Below are 23,305 nucleotides of genomic sequence, written 5' to 3'. Positions count from 1 at the left end.
CTGGCCTCACTGGGTTTTCCCAAAGGCTTTTGGAAAGATCCATTTACTTTATGATCCACATACATCTAGTATTAGAGCAACTGTGAATTAATCCAGCCTCACTTTAGTATTTATCTGTTATGCATTAGGAATATTTAAAAAGCAAATAATTTAAACTAATGTTTTTCTTGCATGTAAGTTAGATCCTTAAAATCAGGTATACATCATATTAAGTTGAAATTTTTAAATAGTCAGCTGAATTGCTTTACAAAGTGTAGTTGTTTAAGCCATTCTGATGGTTTTCTCTGCAGGCTCCTTAGCTTTGACAATACTGTTCTACCCCATTCACTTGCATCTACTTGTTAGTGCCTTTTACTTTGGTCTTTTCATTTCTTTAGAAAATCCTTCCTTTTGGATACATAGAATATAACATAATTTATGGATCTCTCTTTTCTGCTACCTTTGTATTAGAATTTTAAACACATCATGACAGGAAATAATTCAGTCTGGTACAGTATGCCCTCGCTCTTCTAGTTTTTAACTCCTGAGTCTTCTATGCCGCACTTTCAATCTCTGGTGGCTCACCTGACTACTTTCTGTCTCGTTTACTGGAATACGTCCATAAAGCAAGGATATATGTGTGTCTTACATGTCCAACAGTGTATTCCAACAAAGGCTTTCAGTGAACCATGATGTGTGGCTTAGTTTCACCATCATTTTGGTAAAAATACATGTATTAAACAGATACTGAATTTCTGACTTGCATTTAATCTTCTCCTCCTGTTTTATGTTTTCTTTCTTTGATTCAGACAGCAAACTGATTCAAATCTTCAGTATAACCTATAAAACCAAATGTTTATTATTATTAGGGAAGGCGGAGAATAAAGTTGTTCATGGTTTTTTAACAGTAGAGAAATAAAAATAGTAAGTTTTTTAAAGTATATAATTAAGCATTTAAATTGTCACCTGAAATTGTTGTTCTTTACATGTGTTTCCCTTAACCCTTTGTAATCACCTAATACTGCCAGTTAGTGCCAGTTGTGGGAGCAACAGGCTTCTAAAAATACCCTCCTCCTGGCCTGGCCACCCACCTAAGAACCATGTGAAGAGGTGTTTTATGAATTATCACAAAGTTAGGTATAACTGATGAAATCTGTGCAGCTATTTGTGTCAAAAATTTTGCCTCCAAGAGGGATCAGCTACATTGTATCTTATAATTTCAGATATACTTTCTTGGATTTAGTGAAAAAACCTTCACTGAGGCTTTGGTAACCTTCTGACCAAATGGATTGCAATCAAGTGTACCTGTGATAGTGAACTTGAATTCACAAAACAAGCAACCTGATTCATCACTTTGTTAATCCACATCCACTTAAGGCATAGATATTCTTTATTTGATATGGCATCTTCAGTTATTCATCACTGATAGGACTCATGATTAGTAAGTCTGTCTACATTAAAAATACTATGCAAATTCTTCTGAAAAATTTTAGTCTAAAAGTCATCAGAGGGAGCTATAGGTTCTTAAATTAATTGACTAATGAATAAAACCTGTTTTCCTATTGGTTATTCTTCACTGCTTGTTTTAGAGTGGGCGCAGATGAAAATGAATCAGGGAGTTTAGGAATGAAAGTCTGAAAAATAATTAGATAAAATTTTATAATTTGGGGAGCTATAAAATTTAGAATCTCTGTCCTTAATTTTCATCCCTCTCATTTGGAAATGATGAAGCTCAGGAGGTTAAGAAGACCATGGTCATACAACCAACAAGAGATTGAAGTAGACAGGAATCCTAGTGTCCAGACCAGTACTGTCCAGTAGAAATAGTTGTGCAAGCCACACTATGAAAGTAAAAAGAAACAGAAACAGGTGAAATTGATTTTAGTAATGTATTTCATTTGACCCAGTATATCAAAAATTATGATTTCCATGTATAATAAATATAAAAAATATATAATCAATGTGAGTGTTTATTGAGATATTGTCTTTTCTTTTTTTCATACTGAGCCTTCAAAATTCAGTGTATTTTACACTTTCAGCACATCTCAATTTGGACTAGCCACATTTCAAGTGGTCAATACCCACATGTGGCTAGTGGCTACCATATTGGACGGCTTAGGTCTAGACACTAGTCCAATTTTCTGTCCACCACAGCAGTGTAATTGCTTTTAAAGGGTTGACTTGGATTTTCAAAGTCTTATTTTGGTTAATTTAGGAGCCCTGGTGTCTTTGATATACAAGTGAAAAAGTAACTGAAACCTTGTATAAGTCATTATAATAGAAGCACATTGCTCCTAGAATCATCTTGCTCGTTAACATTTTGATTCCTTGGCAAATGCTTAGTAATACTTCAAGTAAATATCTTCAAGTTACTTGTAACTTTTTTTCTTCATCACTTTACTCCCTGTGAAGCCATACTGTCTCAGTTTTGCTAACCACAGACACATTACAGGCAGTGTTGTGGAAGAAGAAAAAGTTTCCCTCTGTTTCTCCATTTGGAGGTTGAAGGCAATATACCCTGGTGCTGCCCTGGACTGAGGCTGTCCACCATCTGTGTAAGGAATTCACAATCCCAGACAAAAGAAATTGGCAAAGTCTTCCCTCTGTCTGCTCTCCAGATCCTCAAGATAGCCATAAAACACCTGGACAAAATCAGCAGGTGATGGCAAGGGAAAGAGAATGATCAGTCACAGGCGTTGTTGAATCCTTTGAACATTACTTATGGCCTGGACATTGCTGTCACCAGGCACAGTTTGATCTTGGGTGAGTTTTCTGGAAGAGCTTTATTCCCTGGCTCTGTGACAACAGCGGAACCAGATAACATTGTGGATAGAGGAGAGAAGTGGAAAGTTGAGGTTTCCCTGCCTTAAGGTATAGCAGTTCCAGGTGGTGTTACCTCTGTGTGTGTAAGAACATCCTACAGAAATAAGTCATATCACCAGATGTATAAAGTGTGCTGTTTAGATCGTTGTTCTTACTGTAATCCTGCTCAAGGAGTTAAAATATTCACTCATCTACTTATAATTCATAAATTGTTTTCAGAATGATCAGCATTGTTCATATGCTGTGTTTTTAAATGTAGTTTAAAATCTGTTTTCTGCACTTACAGTGAAAAGGGGAGTTGGTACTGTGGTATTCATAGGTTTTATAAATCTTTTCTTATGGTGGCTCTACGTAAGAAACTTTTCTACCTACTCATTTTGTGTCACATGGTTTGCTTCTATATCTTTTGTTTTGATGCTGTATGTAGAAGTTTCAGTAGCTACTAAGTCATCATTTGGGTTGTCTGAAATTTTTATCATGATATCAGATGGTGGCAGAATTGCATATCATGAAGTCTGGTAGGGAAGGGGCACATTTTTAATGGATCAGGAATTTAGCCATGAAGAAATAACACTTTTGCCAGTAAAAGCTCCGAGCAAAGTCCGTTAGCTGTTGCCTCTTTGTCAGTCAGTAAGAGATTTTAATACAGTGGTATTTAGCTTTCTTTGCTGCTGCCAGTTTTAAGGGTCATATTTTAGCTCTGATCTTTATTTCCAGTGAGAGGGCTAAACCAGAGCAGAAGCTGCACTATTTAACTCGGGATTCAGAATGATTTTCTCTCTCCCTTTGGCTCTGTCTACAAATGTAACCCTTTTTCATATAAACGGCGTCAAGCTTCATTGAATTTAGCTCTGTCTTGTTAAGTACATTAATGCTGTGTTCTGTCATTCATTACATGAGAATTAGTTGTCTATTACAAAGTGGGGGTTTTTGTTTGGAGCATGATCTTCACGGGAAGAAGGCCATATGTGGCTTAATTTCCGGAGTGCATTGAATGCTGGACTTGTTTATCTGTGACTTGTCTACCCACTGAAAGCATCATACAAAATGTTGATTCTACCATTGGGAGGCTTACTGTATTTTAAGCAAGAAACTTAGAAGAACACTTACCACCTTTCTTTTTTAAAATCCCCTTTCCCCCATGCATTTTGTCACTTTTTTTAGTGATCTATACAGCACCCTTAGAGTGTGTTACAGAAAGTGTTAATATCTTAGAGCAGCAGTAATAATAATCCTTTTACTCAGGGTAATCATGTGCTAATCCTCTGGTAAGTCAAAAGTATTAGATCATTTGAAATTCATTGTGTCAGCTCAGTTGAAATAACTGGTATGGTGCTATAAACATTTAGAGAAAGGGAGTCTTTGAACCCAAATAATAATGTCAAATAGTTTGTTAGTGTTACATGTTCATGTTTAAGGGTTTCATAAGCTCAACCCATGGACAAGAGCATTTCAGTTTACATCAGTGTGTAATATATTATTTTAACTGAAGGTTTATTTTTATTTTGTTATTTGGGGAAAGTTTCTTTTCCTCTGGCACTTATGGACTGGATTTTTATGGTACAGTTTTCACTCTGCAATCACAGGAAGCCTGCTGTGCCAGAAGGGTGCTTTTGGTGTTTTTTGTTTGTTTGTTTTTTGTTTTAAAGAAAACTATTTTGTTTTCTAAAGTATTATGTTGGGCTTGAATTTTCTCCTTGCTCCCTTCTTTCGTATTCTTGAGAAAAACATCGATGGTGTACATGTTTATTTTTCTGTGAATATTTTAACCAGGAATTTTGGCTTTATGTTTCCCCTTTCCTCCAGAACAGAGCCACCCCTTCCTTGGAATTTTTATAATTGCCTTGAATTATTCTCTTTCCCTCTCTCACTCTAAGTCCCCAGGTGATAGAGAGCCCTTAGATTCTTCGTTTTAGTGATCTTTGTACCCAGCATACCTTAGATGTTCAATAAAGAACACTTTGAATTGCTTCACTTATAGAAATGCTGGTAAATTTGGTGACTTAGCTAAAGTTGTTGCCATGTCAGAAGATGAATATTTTTGGTGACAAATCATTTTCGTTTATTTTTTTCTGAAAGTTGTGTGAGTTTTAGAAGGGTGCCTTTTCTTAGAGCTTCAGGACTGTTTGAGCTGCAACTGTTGTTCTCCACCTTTATGAAACCACTCAGCTGTTGACAAAGCCGGTGTTAGAGCTTCAGAGAGCACCAGCACAATTAATTGGTTTTCTGAGGGTGCATAACTTTACTTAAGTAATTGTGCAATCAAGGCTTATGTGGAAAGGATGAGTATCTGTCCTTTCTGGACCTCTTGTTATTGCTGCTTGTTTCCACCTGATCTCTGGTTTATAGTTTTGAAGAACTTGTAGATTCTCTTATCCTAGGGTGTATTAAGTACTGTAATGTGAAGTCCTACTCCTCTTTTTTGAAGATGAAATGTACAGACCTTGCTGCTGACTGCATTCTGTAAATAAGGGGAGAGCTCTGACCATGATGTTTGATGTCGTGTCCCTAGTCCGTGGCTGTGCTCGATACGGCTTTCTTCTTCCTGGTGTCCTCCCATGAACGGATTCTGGTAATGAGAAGGTTCATCATCTAAAAAGCAGTCCACAGGATAGCTTTCTCTATGCTATTATAGAATGAACTGAAATCTATGTAGAATAGCTCCAGAGCTAAAATTCGGCTAGAGAGAAGAGGTGTTAAATGCAACCTGAGCATTTTTTTTCAGGGATAACCCAGCTCAGAGAATAAGGTGTCCAGATGATCTGGTTTAAGTCACAGAGACAGTGTAGCCAACCAGCAGAGACTCGGCTCCCCCTACCATCTCAGAGGTCACATGGCAGGGAGGGGTTGGGCATGACAGTCCCCAAGACACTGGCGTCACTGAGAGGGTAGCTAGCATTCCACTGGGTATGGGATCAGGGATTATTGATGGCATTGTTACAAGCCTGTCAATGAGGGCATGTAGAATAGGTAGCCCCGAAAGTTGCTTTTAGTCGCTGTAAAATGGCACTCCATTTTAGAGGTCAGTCCAGGCATGGCCTTACTACCATTGCTGGGAAAGGGCAGCATGGTACAGTGACAGAGAACATGGACTGTGGAGCCAGGCTGCTTAGGTTTGAATCCTGTTTCCACCACTTGTACTGTCTCTGTGATACTGGACAGGTTTCTGAAGTGTCTGTGCACCCAAGTTTAGCTAATTAAAAAAATTTTTTTTTGTAGAGACAGGGTCTTGCAATATTGCCCACACTGGTCTTGAACTCCTGGGTTCAAGTGATCCCCTGCCTTGGCTTCCCAAAGTGCTGCAATTACAGGTGTGAGCTACCATGTCTGGCCTCTTTTCTTCTTTTTTTGTGAGACAGGGTCTCTCTGTATCACCCAGTCTGGAGCGCAGTGGTGTGATCAAGTCTCACTGCAGTCTCAACCTCCGAGGTTCAGGCATTCCTGCTGCCTCAGCCTCCCAAGGAGCTGGGACTATAGGCATGCACTACCAGGCCCACCTAATTTATTTGTTTTTTATTTTGTAGAGACAGGGTGTTACTGTGTTGCCCAGACTGGTCTCGAACTCCTGGACTCAAATGATCCTCCCACCCTGGCCTTCCAAAGTGTTGTGATTATAGGTGTGAGCTACTGTGCCTGGCCCAGAACATTTTCAATATGGTTATGGAAACAATATTAACTGGTTACGGTTGCTTGATTTGGCAGCCTAATTGGAGTTATCTTGATGTAATGGAATTGGACAAATGTGACCATTGAGCTCTCAGACTTGGTTTTGAATTCCACTTTTTCCATTGACCAGCTGTAAGGCCTTAGTCAGGTTCCTTAATCTCCTTGACCCTTAGTTTCCTTATCTGTAAAATGGAGGTAATAGTACCGAGCATGCTCAATTGTCATGAAAATTAAATTAATTCATGCATGTGAAGTATTTACATTATAGAGGAAGAAAAATTTATTTTCCTTCCACTCATCTAAGTTCTCGGCTGCTACCTCTGTAACAAAAGACAAATTAACAAAGAAAAGCATACAAATTTATTTAATATAAATTTTATGTGACACATTTCCTTCATAAGGAAATGAAGACTTGAAGAAACAATTAAACCTGAATGTTTTTATAGGTTCGATGAAGAATGGACAGTCCTGGAAAAATGTGATAAGACGAGAACCAGTATGTGCTAAGAGTAGTAAACCGAAGGAAACTTAGCAAGGCCTACTTATTTAGATTCCTCTTGATGTCTTTCAACTTTCAGATATATGGATGCTTTTTTCCTCTGGGTTTTAGGGGTGCACCTCTCACATGATGATCTTATGACCTACTTCTGGGGAAAAGGATGGGGAAATGTCGGAGAGTCCTTGCATATATCATCTCTCAAAACTCTTAAATATTCAGTATGTCAGGTGCCATATTTTGGGGTAGCATGTCCTGAGCTCCATCAACATTAATGTAAAAATATTTAGCCTAATGCCTGGCACATACCAAGAGCTTGAGAAATGCTGACTCTAAAATTACAACATCTAGAAAGATGTGAGGCAGAATTGTTAACTTACCTGCTAAATTACCTATGAGCTGCACCACCATTCGTTAATTATGGCAATAATAATCGGTTTATCATGCTGTATCCTCACTCTTGCAAGCAGTGTTCCTTGTGCTTAGCAGTAAATGTTGCTGATTTGGGCCATGCTGGTGTGTCTGCAGACTGTTTTTGTGTGTGGAAAGGTAACTGGCCTGATTGACTTTTTTTTTTTTTCTTTTTAAAGAGACAGAGTCTCACTCTGTCGTCCATGCTGGAATACAGTGGCATGATCACAGCTTACTGCAGCCTTGACCTCCAGAGATCAAGTAATCTTTCCACCTCAGCTTCCCAAGTAGTTGGGGCCACAGGCATGTGCCACGACACCCAGCTTTTTTTTTTTTGATCGGGGGGGGTGGGGTAGAGATAGGGCTTCCCTGTGTTGCCCAGGCTGGTCTTGAATTCCTGAGCTCAAGGGATCTTCCCACCTCAGCCTCTCAAAAGTGCTGGGATTACAGGTGTGAGCCACCACTCCTGGCCATTTTTTTTTTTAACTTCATGAATGTAGCTCTTCCATATCACCTTACTATCATAAAAGAGGAACAATACCCCAGAAACCTTTCTTTTAAATAGTACCTGGAAGCTCTAACCTACTTTGTTTTTATTTAGAGAAAAGGTGCATTTTACTGTGATAGTGAAGCCATTTACGTGGATTAGATGGATTTTTTTGGATTTTTTTTTTTTTCAGGAAAAAATAAAGTTTTTCCAAGTGGTTTTGTTGGCTTTTAAAACAAAAGCAATCATGGTGAACTGAATCTGTTTCTCTTTCGAAGCATACATGTATTGATTGCTAACTCTGTGCTAGGTGCTGTCTTGGATTTGGGAGGCTGTGATGAGTAACACCCTATCCTTGCTAATAAGGTCTTTATGACATTAATATTATAGAAAGATTTCTAAGTTTTGGCCAATGGCCCACTATTTCTACTAGAAGTTCATCCATTGATCTCAGGGTGTACCCCTACCTCTGTTGCTTTTGTATTTTTTCTTGAGGCTTGTGACAGTGAAATTTAACATTTTTGGGTTTCAATCCCAAGTGTTAATTTCTGGTTAATTTCAATTCCAAGGGTTAATATATAGGACATGCTGTAATTTGGTTTTGAGCCTTGTTTCATTAGGTTTGGTCCAAGGGCACACAAACCAGAAAACTGAACTTATTTTCTTTCCTTTCTTTGGAGGCTGTTTTCCATATGGTACTGCTCATCTCCCTCTTGTGACTGTTACCTTTCTTTGGTAATCGAGTTGTCACATGATGTCATCCAGACAATTAATTGAAAATACACTGCCTGTCTGGAATCAGAGACAACTCAGAAAATTTTGCGATCTTCCATGACATGCTCAGTGACAACTGTGCTTGTCACTGTTTCTTCTGGGAAAACCCAGGGAATTGTCATAGTTTCCTGCCCTTGTTATCCAGGATTTCTCACTTAAAGCTGAATTGGTGGTTCAGTTCAACGATGCGGGGAGCCCAAATTATGGTTAGAGGTCTAAGAGATTCCTCCTTACATTTAACTGTTGTCACTCGTAGGAAAAGTAGCAGGGGGAACTTCTTGCGCACAATCTCAGTAATTGAAAAATGAAGGTAGTACCTGATCTCCTTTTCAGAAGAGGTACAGGTGTTGGCATTTGTTGTAAATACCTAGTCTGAGAAGCCTGCACAGTAGTAGTGGGGAATACTCCATAACCTGCTGTCACCAGTGATTTTTCAATGACATGTGGCATGTGGGGCCACCTTTCCTTTTGACTTTGTCTTTTACATTTAAAATTTGTTAAAGCAACATTTTTCTGGGTTGCAAGCATATAATGGGTTTTTTTCCTGGAAGTTTTGCATATTTCTTGTTATTTCTTTAACACAGTACATTTTCCTTCCCTTGTGTGATCTGCATTTTAAAATTGGAAAAGTACACTGGGTATTTTCATATTCAAACTGGCACAATAGGCATACAGGCTCTAATAATTAGTCATATGCTTGGAAATTGTCAGTGTTGCCCATGGTTCACAAATTTAAAATAAAACTCACTGCTATCTTTTATTTTGATCGAAATTATTTTTCAGACTACCTTTCTAACCTTGTGGTCCTAGGTATTCTCTTTGCTGCAACTCATATGTTCTTTGAACAAGCCCCATGCTGCTTTACCTCCATACCATTGGCAGTACTTGTCCATCTTCTTGGATGATCTTCTTTCCCCATCTTGGCTTGTTGAAATCACTTAAATAGGTTTGTCATAAGTGATGATGGTCCAGCACTGAGCTAGGGGATGTGTGTGGGTGCCACGCAAAACAAGACACGGTCTCTGACCTTGAGGACCTTTGAGTCCAGTGCCTCTTGAAAGCCTATCCATCTTCCAAACCACTTCCTTCACTAAGCTTTTTCTCATTACCTCAATAGAAGTAGTCTCTCTCCCCTGAACCCTAAAGCATTTTGTTTATGCCTCCCTTGTCACATTGATCACATTCAACTTTATAGTATAGTTATTTGTGGTCAGGTTTATCTCCCTACTCAATTGTAAATTCCTCAAGGACATATTTATGTTTACATGTCAGGGTTTAGAATTCTGTTTTCCACATAGTAGGTGTTTGATAAATATTTATTGAATTCACAGGGCCACAAGAATAAAAATCCTTGCTAAGAATTGGTGAGGGGATCTTGTCATACAGTATTTCGTATTTCTTATTCAGTACAGTTGAGGGAATTTAATTTTCAAACTCTAATATAAGGATGGAAAATAGAAATATGAATGCCTAGCTCTCTAAGTTTGGTATGAGAAAGTGGCTGGGGAAGGGGTGGGTGTGTGAGACTGGTTCATGTGTACAGTACTGTATCATGAGGCAGATACTTAATTTCAGGAAACAGCCTAATGAATATGAACACTTGGAAAATTAGTTGCCCATTCTATTAATTGTTTATTTGTGAATGAAAGGGGCTAGTCAGGCTGGAAGATTGCATGGTTTCTGGAAATCGGTATACTAAACTATCTCCAGATGTGGGGAGAAAGAAAGACGTCCACATTTTATTGCATATAACACTTTGTTGCACAATTCACAATTTGAGCTTAGAGGTTTTTTTTTTTTTTTTTTGCTTCTGTTTTCTAGTTATTTTGGTGTTAGATCTCTGTTCTCTCTTCTACCTCTTACAAATTAACTAATACAATAATTTAAAGGAAACATTTAGTAATATGCTTTTATTGAAGTTAGGTAGTCTAGTTAGAAGAAAGAGACTAGGTTATTTTTATATGGAGGAATATTTTTTCTTCCTTGAGTTATTTATTTCATTTGTATACATTTATATGATAAACTTGTATATGAATTGTGAAAATTTTGTTAAATCAGGAATTATTCCTTTACTCTTCAGGTAGAATATTTTTAAATTGAGCTTAATTATTATTCCAGAGACTTTGATAACCACATTTAGTGAAACTTGGATGACATAGCCTTACAAGCTGATCTTACCAGTTATTATTTGATGGCTGAATGCTAACAGACTGCATGTCTTGCTTTATCAGAGTATAAAGTGAGACCTTTTTTTAACTTGAATTATTTTTTGTTCTTTATGCAGTCATTTAAACAATAGCTCTGGCATCACTTGATTGTGTTATTAGCCTCACCTTTTCAGCAACAAGTATTCCAAATTCCTATCTTGGGAGCTGCTTGGGAACCTGGAGTTTTGTATGATAACCAGTCAAAAAATAACGTAAGATTGATGTCCAGGGTTGGACTTTCATGTGTCATTTAAAAATGGCATTAGTGCCACAGTTCACTTTACAGCTGTTTTCCAGATAATTCAAAATACTAGAAAAATCCATCTGGTCCTTTAGAAAAGTATCCTATGAGCCTTTCCCTTCATGTGCAGATTATAGAAAAAACTCTGGCTGGATGCTTTGGTGACTAATTTAAAGTATCTGGCGGGACGATTGATAGCGCCTTTCCTTTGTGTTGTAACAAATATATTTCGGCTGCAATTTATTAACATAATTCAGCACAACCACAGACATATTGTACATATTAAAGCATAGAATTAGAACCATTTTTTGCACATCGCAGTCTTCTCTCGCTTGTACTTTTTTTTTTTTTTGACAAGGATCTGGATAATTGCTTCAACAAATGAACTGCTGTGTTCAGTCTGTTTCTATAATTTCATAAATTGTTTTCATGCTAAAGCCAAGCAAGCTTTCACTGAGTTAATATAAAGAACCACAGTGTAATTACAGGAGCTGTATTATTAAAAAGTATGACAGCAGTGGCAGCCTGACAGCTACTTTCTCCTTGCTTTATCATGACAAATTAAAAATCTCTTTTAAGTGCCAGGAAGCAACAGAATTTGCTCTATACACATCATCTTGAAAATGGGTATGCACTCATGACTAATTATTTTAAGTGTGTGTATGGTGGTGTACCCCGGGAAAGACTCCGTGTACCTAATGATCTTCTAAGTGTTGCCATTCTTCAACTCTGAAGCAAGGAAAGGTGAACTATCGTGTATGAGAATGAGAGTTAAGCTCCCACAGGGCAGATGACATTTTAAAAGCAGATAGGAGTTTTTTCAGATCTACTTTGTATTTTCTTCATTGATTGCATTTAAATTCTGTTGGGTCAACTGATCAGAGACTACCTATCTCTGTTTCAATTCATAGACCCTTATAACCCTGATAAATTATAGTAATTTAAGTATTTTGTCAGTTTATCACTCCTTCAAACTTGTATCTGTAGTCTGCTTTCTTGTCATACATACATTGTTGGGAACCTCGGATTCCTTCTGGGGGTATTTAAGGAAAGATGTTACTCACTGGTCATTCTTTTCAAGTTTTACTGAATTTAATTATAGTGGTGCATCTGCAGGCATGAAAACCATTAGATGAGCAAAGGGGGCTTCCAAATGCCACTCTATGAGCGTAATTTAAAATGCTTCGGATTCAGCACATCCTCCTTCAGTTGCATTATTAGGTACATTGCCTTGTACTGTTGTCCTTCTGGTTGTGGTTACATGGTGCGCCCAATTTTTTGCCACCCCTTTTCCTTTCCCTCATCACTGCATTGTGTGACATCTATATTATGTTGCTGGGCCTTTCCTTTAGAGTTTGTGGAGATAATGTTATTTTTATCCATAATATGGATGAGATACAAATGATTTGATATTAAGGGATAGAAGTGATTTGCCTTCTTAAGAGTTTGTGATTATCAGACAGAAGATGGCAGAGAAGAATAAGAGCAAACCAAAGCCAAACCTGTTTCTTCTACTCTCAAGTCAGTCAAAACGGAGGACACTAAGAGACAGGAGTCCTGAGAGGAGGGGGTACCAAGGGAAAGGTAAGAAGGGCAGGTAAGGGATTCAGGACGTACTGGAGACAAGGGGGAAGAGCAACACTTTTGTCAAAAGAAAAGAACAGTGATCTTTCTGGAAGTCCAGCAGAAAAGCCTTTCTTGAGATTAGTTTAAATTAAGAACCAGAATAGAAATATGTCCCATAGAGAAATTCCATAAAGCACACTCCTAGAATTCTGCTGTCCAGGTACCTGAATAGTTTGTAGCTATCTTCTACATACCTTTATTACTTGTAATATAAGAAAAGGAGATACAAGGATGAAGCTCAGTCTTCTCCTTAGCAGGCTGGACATAGTTTTAGCAGTTATTTCTTTATGCTTATATTTAGCTTGTTTTCCAGCTGTGCCAATTTTTGTTGTCCTGGAGCAGCTCAAGCTTTCAACTTTGGGCCTTTAGATTCCTGTCTCAGTTCACCTCCATGAAACAAGACTAGGTTGGTGCGCCTTCTCTGCATATCATGACACCCTATGGTTTACCCCCACTCTATTGGACGTTGCTTATTTACTTTCCTTGCAGCTCAAGCTTCTTGAGGATACTGTGGGTTTTAAACTATACAATCCTGGACACAGAGTAGGCATTCACAAAATACTTGTTGAAGTAATGATTTCATGTCTGAGACTTGTTTTAAAAGCTCTCTGAGCATTTGAATAGTGGCTCTGAAAGGTCCCCTGGGGTGCACTTTTCTCTAAGCAATCAGTGATCAGAGTTAGCCAAGCTTGCTCTATCCCCTTTCATTCCAACAGCCTGTGTTGCGCATCTTTCACAAGGCTGTGTTCTAGGCACTAAAGAAAAACAGAAAAATCCCAAGATCCTTTCCTGTACAGGAGACTGAACTTAGGTTGGCAAGGTGTATGATGTCTAGGAAGCTTAAGTACATAATAAAAACATTATAAAACATGGAAACCTAGAGCTTCGAAGAAATGTTGAGCGTATTGAAACTCATGCATATAATGGAAGAGGAAGTGGAGTTTGACTTTTGCCTCTTTCAAGTTCACATGCTTCTGCCAGGCTTGGAAACAGTACCTCTGTTTTTCAGATCTCACTGACTCCCTGTCAGGTTATCTTTTCATGACATCAACTTATGTATTAAGTAATTAGGGCATATTTTAACATGTAAAGTGTATGTCTGGGAGCCATATATTGTAGAAATGTACAGTGTGCACCTGTGGTCCCAGGTACTTGGGAGGCTGAGGCAGGAAGATCCCTTGAGCCCAGGAGTTCAAGGCTGCCGTGAGCTATGATCTTGCCACTGAGTCCAGCCTGAGTGACAGAACAAGAGCCTGTCTCTTTAAAAAAATATATAAAAAAGATTATTTTAAAATGCTTGTTTGTCTAAGAATTAATAATCATAATCAACTTCTTTTCTTTTAGTTTTAAGGAGCAGGGAGTTTAATAGACAAGAAAGAAGGGGAAGAAAGAAAAAAGAAGCTCCCCTGTACAGAGACAGAGGGAGGGGAATAAACGTTTTATTTACCATTTACTCTGTGTCTGTCACTGTGCTTAACTTTTTAAGCAAAATATTTCTAATGTATACAAAATTGCTGTGTGAAAAGTAGTACCATTCGATTGTTACAAGTGAAGAATTGGGGTCTCTGAGAAAATAAATAAAAACAGGAAGTAGGAAGTACCCCTAAGGAATCTTTTTCTGCTCATGGAAAGTAGAGGATAAGGGTAGATCTGGTTAATCACAAGCTTTCTACTCTTTTTGAGCCTGCCCTCCCCTGATGTACATTTGATGTCTCAAATTTATTGAAGGTTTTAAACAGTGCTTTGTGGTCCTTTCTGGCAATGTGACTGGTGCTTGTACCACGGGAGTTTTTGGATACTAAGAACTAGATATTGGTCATAAGAGTAAGTTGGGGGTCCTGGGAACCCTGTGTTACTCATTAAAAACTGTGCTCACACATTAATGTTTTAGGAGAATCAAATTTATTTTGCCTGTTTTGTGTTTTTAAAAAAGGTATCAATTTTGTTAATCTATAAATTAGGTCACTAGAGTTGGAACTACAGTATTAAGGGGCCTTCCATCTGGAAGTCTTAACTGCCTAGACAGGGTAGGAAAACATCACCTCAGATTTCAAAAAGACTGAAAACGAACCTCATCTGAAAATGAAAGCATCTATGTAGCATATACGAATACATTAGCACACTATGCTATGTTCAAGTAGAGTTGTTAATTTCTCTGTTTATTATTTTAAACAAGATTGGTAAAGTAGGAAAACCAAAACACTTTTTTTGCTTTGAAAATTTATTCTGTAAGAATATAATAAAATTGTTTACTTACCCTAAAGTGTAGACTTTATCAAAACTCTTTTGTTTAGACGTGTTTAGTTTAACCACCTGCCCAAAGGACCACTGAGTTTAAATGGTTAGAACCAAGTTTACAAGTGTGGACTTGGTCCTATGTTTCTTTTAAATGCCACCTCATGACCACCCCTTTTCTCTACATTCCTTAATTATTTTCTCCATATCTCCTTGTTTTCTGTTTTTTTCTTTCTCTGAGGTTTTGCATTACTTTTATCAAAACGAATCCCCTTTTTAAAACTGAATTCCGCAGTACACGGTAGCTCATGCCTGTAATCTCAGCACTTTGGGAGGCCGAGACAAAGTGATTGCCTGAGCACAGGAGTTTGAGATCAGCCTAGGCAACATGGCAAGACTCTATTTCTACAAAAAATTTTTTAAAAGAGTCAGCCAAATATGGTGGCACGCTCCTGTGGTTCCAGCTACTTGGGAGGCTGAGACAGGAAGATCGCCCGAGCCCAGGTGGTTGAGGCTGCAGTGAGCTGTGGTCATACCACTGCACTCCAGCCTGGGTGACAGGGTGAGACCCTGCCTCAATAAATGCGTTAGTCTGTTTAGGAGCAAGTCACACCTTATGTGGATGGCCACAGGCCAAAAGAGCTTGTGCAGAGAAATTCCTGTTTTTAAAAACCATCAGATCGCCAGTCAGGCCTGGTGGCTCACGCCTGTAATCCCAGCTCTTTGGGAGGTTGAGGCGGGTGGATCACCTGAAGTCAGGAGTTTGAGACCAGCCTGGCCAACGTGGCGAAACCCCGTCTCTACTAAAAATACAAAAATTAGCTGGGCATGTGGCGGGTGCCTATAATCCCAGCTACTCGGGAGGCTGAGGCTGGACAATTGCTTGAACCTGGCGGGTGGAAGTTGCAGTGAGCCAAGATTGCGCCTCTTCACTCCAGCTTGGGCGAAATAGCAAAACTCCGTCTCCAAAAAAAGAAAAAAAAAAAATCAAACCATCAGCTCTTGTGAGACCCATTCACTATCACGAGAATAGCACGGGGAAGACCCGCCCTGATGATGTCCCACAACACGTGGGAATTACGGGAGCTACAAGATGAGATTTGGGTGGGAACACAGAGCCAAACCACATAAATAAATTAATAAATAAAATCGAATACCTATGTATTTCTCCCCTCTAATCCATTCCTCTCTGATGGAGTGAACTCTCTTTTTTTCTTTATTATTAACTTTTAAAGCTAATCCTTTAAAAAATATTTTCTCTATTCTCTCAAGTTTTTGTCTTTCATACATGTTTGAATTGTCATTGTTCTAAATATATATGTAAATTGGTTTAGAAACACCGTAATTACTTCTCTTACTTAGGACTCAAATGTTGCTCGTAATTAAAGTTGTAAGCCCTTATTTTCTGTTCTAGCAGTAGGTACTCTAAATGGCTTGTTTAAAAAAAAGTTCTTGGCTGGGCGTGATGGGTCACGCCTGTAATCCCAGCACTTTGGGAGGCCAAGGTGAGTGCGTTACTTGAGGCCAGGGATTTGAAAAAGTTAGCAAGGCATGGTGGTGTGCACCTGTAGTCCCAGCTACTTGGGAAACTGAGGTGGGAGGATCACCTGAGCCTGGGAAGGTTAAGGTTACAGTGAGCCATGGTTGTGCCACTATTTTCCAGCCTGGGTGACAGAACAAGACCCTGTCTCCAAAAAAAAAAAAAAGAATTCTTGAAAGGTTGGACTCTTTATTAATTGTCACTAATTATATCACAGACTCTGAACTCTAAAAATGCTCGTTTTCGTGGCTCTGGTCTCTGTTGTGCTGTAATAAACTTCCATTTCATATTTTCTGAAGCTCTCACTTTGAGTTCATTCTTTGGCAATAAGAAAAGCTTCCATTCAGTCCATCTTAAATGTGGAAAACAGTTTTATGTAGCACTTGTTACTTAACAGTAGTCATGGGACTTAAAGAAAAATGTTGACGCTTAGAGGTGGTAAAGCATAGTGGTTTAGAGAGTAGGTAGTGAAGTTGACTGAAAGTCCTGGCTCTGCCTTGGCAAAGGTAGTTAATGTCTGTGCTTTGTTGTTGTTTTTACCTAAAATTGAGATAATGATAGCGTGATGCCCTCCTAAGAGGGAAAAGTCAAGATAAGCTGAGTCTGTCCATTCAGAGTGTTTAGAACACTGCTTGATAGTAAATGCATAAGAAGCGTTGCCAGTGTTTTTAAACTTAACTTTGCAGATAATATATGAAATACGCAAATAAGTAAAAATATGTACTTGAAAACATGAAATCTTTAGGATAATTTCCTCTTTTCATTCTCTACTAATTTATTGTTGATGAATTAGATACAGGTCACAGTCTAGTCATATGTTTTACAGAAAGTAGTTACAGTGTTGTGTTCCTTTTGAAATACTGACTTGTTCTTTGGCATGTATGAGCGGACATTACATGAAGTCATTGTTGAAAAAGATGTGTCCATTAAGAAAGTTGGCGCTCTATTTGTGTAATTCCCTAGAGTGGAGGGATTTGTTTGGTACAGTAGCCTTATTAGCTTTACTGAAACAAACACACAAAAACATACTGACCCTAGAAGTATTTTTGTCTTGTTTTACCAGGTCTGGTTTATTGAGGTAAAATTCACATAACATAAAAATTCATCATTTTAACTTTTTTTTTTTTTTTGAGACGGAATCTTGCTCTGTTGCCCAGGCTGGAGTGTAGTGGCGCGATCTCAGCTCACTGCAACCTCGTCTCCCGGGTTCAAGTGATTCTCCTGCCTCAGCTTCTGAGTAAAAAAAAAAAAAAAGTTTTCTTTTTTTTTTAGATTTTTAGTGGAGCTGCAGTTTTGCCATGTTGGCCAGGCTTTTCTTGAACTCCTGACCTAAAGTAATCCACCCAGCTCAGCGTCCATAAGTGTTGGGGTTACAGGCATGAGCTACCACACCCAGCCCATTTTAACCATTTTAAAGTATATAATTCAGTGGCTTTTAGCATAGTTTTAGCATAGTTTTGTGGCCATCTATTTCTCAAGATCTTTTTAATTGAAAAGGATTTATATTTAAAGTTTTAAGAATTTTGCTTTGCATTTAAATTATTTCATGCAGCTTTTCTAAAATAAACATTTCAGTTCTATGTTTCTTTCGCAAAATTTAAAAAATGTTGGCATTTAATTAATATGAATGGGGCATTGCTTCTCTTTTTTAAAGTGTTTTTTAAAAAATCTCTCTTAGAGAGAGAGAGAAAGAGGTTCTAATTAAGATAGGGCCTAGATACTTGCTTTGTATTGGCTTGTATTGTACTTCTGTTGACTAAGCAGGTAGTTGTTAGTGTTTTTTAAATTGTGAACTAATTAGAACAATATAAAGAGAATTAAACCTCTATCTTGCCAACATCCAGATCAAATAAAATTTAGACTTTTATTATTATTTATCTAGGATGTTATTTAGTATACAAACTCATATAAAGTTTTATTTACTAGAGTTTGTGTTCTTTTATATGTTTTTGATTTGAGGAAAGAAAAAATGGACAATTTATATGAAATTTCTAAGTGTTTTAAGCAGTACTGTGACAGAATGTTGTTTTATAAAATACCTAATTTTCAAGAGAGTATTTGAGAGAGGTTTGAAAATATACCTAAACAGAAGAAAATTAAATAAAAATGTATATTTTTCTAGGCATTAATAAAATCAGCCAAGGTTATGAGCAGAAATACTAACAGCAGGTTTGGGATGTTGATAGCGAAGCTTACCTAAAAATCTTAAGTTAAAAATCTTAAGTTATTGCCAGATTTTATGGCATTTGCAGCCTCCTTTTTAGTTTTGCCTAAAGTGAAGCATCTTAGACCACAAAGGATTCTCTAATTGTTCCGTCTTTATTATGGCATTTGAGAGCCGCTTATTGCTGATAAGTAATGTTTATGTACATATATGTTTAGCATCTCAAAATTATTTTCTTCAATGGAGCAATTTTGCACACAGACAAAAAAATTGCGACTTTTGGTGTATGATGTTAGAGTGAACCTGATTGTTAAAAGTTTAACAAATATTTGCATTGGTGGCAGTCAGTGTGTACTAAATGTTTATTTTTAAAATCATATGTTTTAAATAATATGAAAAATTTAATTTTAACTGGTTACAAGTTTTCTTGTATAACATTAGCATTCTACCTGACACTGAGTAGAAGTAAATTTTGATTTTAGCTCTGTAACCACATAAATATAATGCTGGATTAAAGCCTTTGGCCCTGAGTTAGCTACAAGGGTGTGAACATTTCTGTTTGCAGTGCCTGATTTCGTTGCTTCCTGGACCAAGGAGTAGGATTACTTTTGCTTCTTGATAGATTTAACCTAATCTATTACTGGTTTAACAATTGGAGGCATAAAGGGTAACCATCAGCATCTTTTCGAAGCATGGAATGCTACTTGGAGAACAATATTCCAGTAAGGAAATTTGTTGTTTTCAGAAATTCCCCAAAATTCTGTGGATAACTCATAGAATGTTTTTAATATATACAGTAAGATAGCATCTTCTATTTCTAAAGTATTTAGTTTATCATTTTATTAGTCAAAGAATACCATAGAAAAGAGAAGCAAATGAAATGAGAGTTTGGCAGCATCAAATGATAAAAATCCATTTTCCTGGATGCAGTTAAAACAGAAATGTAAAAATGTTCCCATCTGTCTAAGCCATCAGTTTCTGATACAGTCCCTGGAGGAAGTGGCTGAAAAGTCATTTCCACCTAATGGCTGGTTAGGCTGCTTCTGTACAGTAAGTTGGTGGTTGCAGTCCACTTCCTCTAAGACAAAGGTCCATGTCTCTAAAACTCCATCATAACTGACACTAATTGGCATTGCTGTCGGCCCTGGGCTGTGAAAGCAGGCCTGAGTGGGCAGCACTGAGAGGGCATGTGGCACCACTGAAAAGACATTGTAGATTTTCCTAGTGGGTATACCACATTTAGATTTTTCTTTTCTGACCCCTGTTCATGCAGTTTATATCGTCTTTACATTGTCATCTGGCTTGGGAAAAATTTGTCCAAAGCCCCATTGGTGAACACCATGTCATTAGAAAGTATTGTCACCTTACCTAATGTTGAGACTTCCAAATACTAAGTTACCTATGAAAATCTCTATGAAGTAATTAAGATGATTAGTAGTAAATACAATAAAGAAGTAGACATTTTACCTCACATTTTTACACATCTAATAAACTAACATTTTGTTTTCCTTTTTTCTTAAATAGGAAGCCAGAAGAGGGCATATTAGTCTTTCAAAAATCAGTTTGGGAGCCACTTGGCCCAGTTCAGTTACAATTGCTATAAATTAGGCAAAGAACCTGCTTTGTATTCATAAGGGTCAGGAGTGAAGGATTTAGTTCCTGCAAGGGGTTTGGAATGACCAAAAATACGATAGCAGACTGGTATCCTTCTGTATCCTTCCCTTAACTACTTTTAACTATGTCAAAGCTCCATTGCTGTTTATGGCTCCATACTTTGATGATTATGTAGAAGGCAGGGAAGAGAAACATTACTGAGCACTTATTATATTGGAGGGGTTGTGCTGGGTACTTTCCAGAATATTATCTTTTAAACTTTAGAGATATTACCAGACTCCTGGTTATAGAAAATTGTGACTGTGGTTGTGGCCAGTTGTAGGCAATCTCTCTACTTTCCTAAATGCATATTGAAAAATTAGTGAGTGGTGGCAGTGGGGAGGAAGGGAATTACTAAGGGAATTGATTAGTCATATTAATCATTTATATCTTTTCCCTGCATCCATTTAAAATGAAAATGGATAGCCATTTAGGTACCCAGACCCTGCCCTCCCTGGCTTCCTCTTCCCCTCTCCATCAGTTTCAGGCTCAGGAGTGTGTAGTAGGATCTTGCTTCAACAGTTGGCTTGGACTCAGCTCCCTCTGAGAAGCTCTGCTTTCAAATCTTGGAAAAGCTCGTGAGGCCCTCCTCAGGAAACTGCTTACTTCTCTCGCAGTGTCCCAAGGGATGCGAAACAAGTTTGAGATTTCCCTTTACCCCTGAAGTCCTTTAAACAGAGCATCTTCTTGCATTTGTGTCTATTTATTTAGTCCTCAGCAAAGTGCCCTGCCTCTTACAGTACCACAAGAGTGTTAACAATATAGGGCCAGGAGTAGGGTGAGCCAAATGAGGTGCCCAAGGTACAGAATTTGAGGAGGCACTTCTTCTCTGGTTGTGCGAGTGGACTTGAAGTTGTGATTTGCTGATTCTGGAGTGTAGTCCTGGATATCTGTACTTCTGTAAAGAACTGCAGATGATTCTGACATAGACCTGTTCTTTTTTATATTTAATAGGTAAGGATTTTCTTTTGCTTTGCTTAAGGAAGAGGAAACATTTGGCTCATAGCTAAAGATGAGATTGTGCTGTGAAACCTTGTTTTCACAGCACGTGATAAATCTCACCTTTCATTACAGACTCCTCTTGCCCCTTCTAAGATGTTTAAATAATAAAAGATGTTTCATCACCATTTTCTGTGATCCCAAATTAAAGCAAGAGGCACTTTCACATGGAAGTCATTATTAGTACATATTTTACATTTCTTCTCTTTTTTGTTCATTTTGTTTGTTTCAGATGAAAAGGTAGCATACTTAACAACTGTGTACAGAGATCCTCAGGTTACTATCTCAGGTGTAATTCCTTCATACACAAACTAGCTTTATTCATTTATAACACTACCGCTTTATACTACTTCTAACACCAGAAGATTTCCTCCCCACATCATTAACTTTTAAAATTAAACAAGTATGTTGATTTGGGGCAAGGGAGTTACTATTTTAGCTAAATGAAACACAAAATTGAAATATTAAATATAGGTAAACATTAAAATGATGTTTTGAGCTAGAATATGGATAGATAAGTAAGCATGTATACCCTAACTTTAAAATTTGTTATTTTCTGATTAAGGAATAAAATGCTGAATTCGTCAATAGACTGGCAATCTAAAAGAAAATAATACTGTACAAATACACACCCACTTACAATTCTACTATGTCTGCTTTACTTTTCTCGGCGACATACCATCTGGCAGCTGGGTCTCGGTGTTAAACAACTTGAGCACAGGTAATATATTTTACAATTAAAATAATAGCCTCACATTTACTGGGTATGATCAAATATAAAGTATTAAAGCATGCTTATTGCCAGCTCTATGGATATTCAGATAATGTTTCAGTGAAAAATCATATTGAATTGTGCTTTCCTGATCTATTTATGATTCACTCAAGTAGAACACACAAATTGTGCAAATAGGGTAGGAAACAGCCATCTCACAAACTTATGAGGTACTTTAAAGAAATCCAACTGATGTTCAGTGTCATCAGTAGCAGTATCTGTGGTCATCAGTGTGGTGCCCCTCTTGGATTATTTAAAGTACATACTGTAGTCTAGATGTAGGTTTCTTATATATCAGGGTTTTAAATGTGAGTGAGTCATAGAGTAAAACTGTTGGTTGCCACTGTTTTCCTTTATCCTTCTTCGTAGACCAGCAGAGCTGGTTTGTGTGTATTTGCTCATCCAATAATATATTGGCTTGTCCTGTGGTACTTGTATTGAAGAAGTGGAAGCACCACAACACATGGGCATGCGCTGTTATCAATTTATCAATGAAAAATGCAGATGTATGAAAATATTAATCATATCTTAATATATTACTTTGTTTTGAGATAGAGACTTGCTCTGTTGCCTAAGCTGGAGCACAGTGGAGTGATCTCGGTTCACTGTAACCTCTGCCTCCGGGTTCAAGTGATTCTCCTGCCTCAGCCTCCCGAGTAGCTGGGATTACAGGCGCGTGCCACCATGCCTAGCTAATTTTTGTATTTTTAGTAGAGATGGAGTTTCACTATGTTGGCCAGGCTGTTGAACTTCTGACCTCAGGTGATCCACCTACGTCAGCCTCCCAAAATGCCGGGATTACAGGCGTGAGCCACTGCGCCTGGTCTCAAACTACGTTTTACCTTTACTTAAAGTAAAGTTGAGGGAACCATTCGTTTGGAGAAGGTGTTAGAAGGGTGTGTGTGTTTTGTTATAACACGTTTTTGTACCTAGGCTTCCATTCACAGCATCTCTGCCTTGCAGCAAGAGAGAGTATTGAATTTCTACTTCTTTCCTTTTGAGCCTATGAAAGTTGTAAATCTCTGTAGTATGTAAGTTATGACCCAACTCTCCAAATTACTTGAATATGGTTGACATTAAGCTCATATTCCAGGTCACTTAGCTTCACAGTTCAGTTATTTGTGGTCAGGAAGCATATTTGTTTATGAGGGAGCAGGAAGTATATTTGTTTATATTTTTATATTTCATAATTTCTAGCATTGTCTTTGGAGTAGTTAAGTCTTGGCGAATGA

At 37.8% G+C, this 23,305-nt stretch overlaps 1 protein-coding gene and 1 long non-coding RNA gene across 2 annotated transcripts in view; one reads left to right on the top strand and one right to left on the bottom strand.

Annotated features, from left to right (window-relative positions):
* Nucleotides 1-23,305, top strand: part of LOC108541016 (zinc finger protein basonuclin-2-like) — a 447,341-nt gene that overhangs the window by 256,953 nt on the left and 167,083 nt on the right.
* On the bottom strand, nucleotides 652-7,459 carry LOC108541818 (uncharacterized). The gene is made up of 3 exons (XR_001889079.1): nucleotides 7,345-7,459; nucleotides 5,246-5,371; nucleotides 652-819 (listed from the first exon to the last, which is right to left on the bottom strand). It is a non-coding gene; the product is annotated as an uncharacterized LOC108541818 (long non-coding RNA).

The sequence above is a fragment of the Rhinopithecus bieti genome, unplaced genomic scaffold, assembly GCF_001698545.2.
Source record: "Rhinopithecus bieti isolate Rb0 unplaced genomic scaffold, ASM169854v2 scaffold_71, whole genome shotgun sequence".
Lineage (NCBI taxonomy): Eukaryota > Metazoa > Chordata > Mammalia > Primates > Cercopithecidae > Rhinopithecus > Rhinopithecus bieti.
This window is presented reverse-complemented; position numbering and strand designations above follow the sequence as displayed.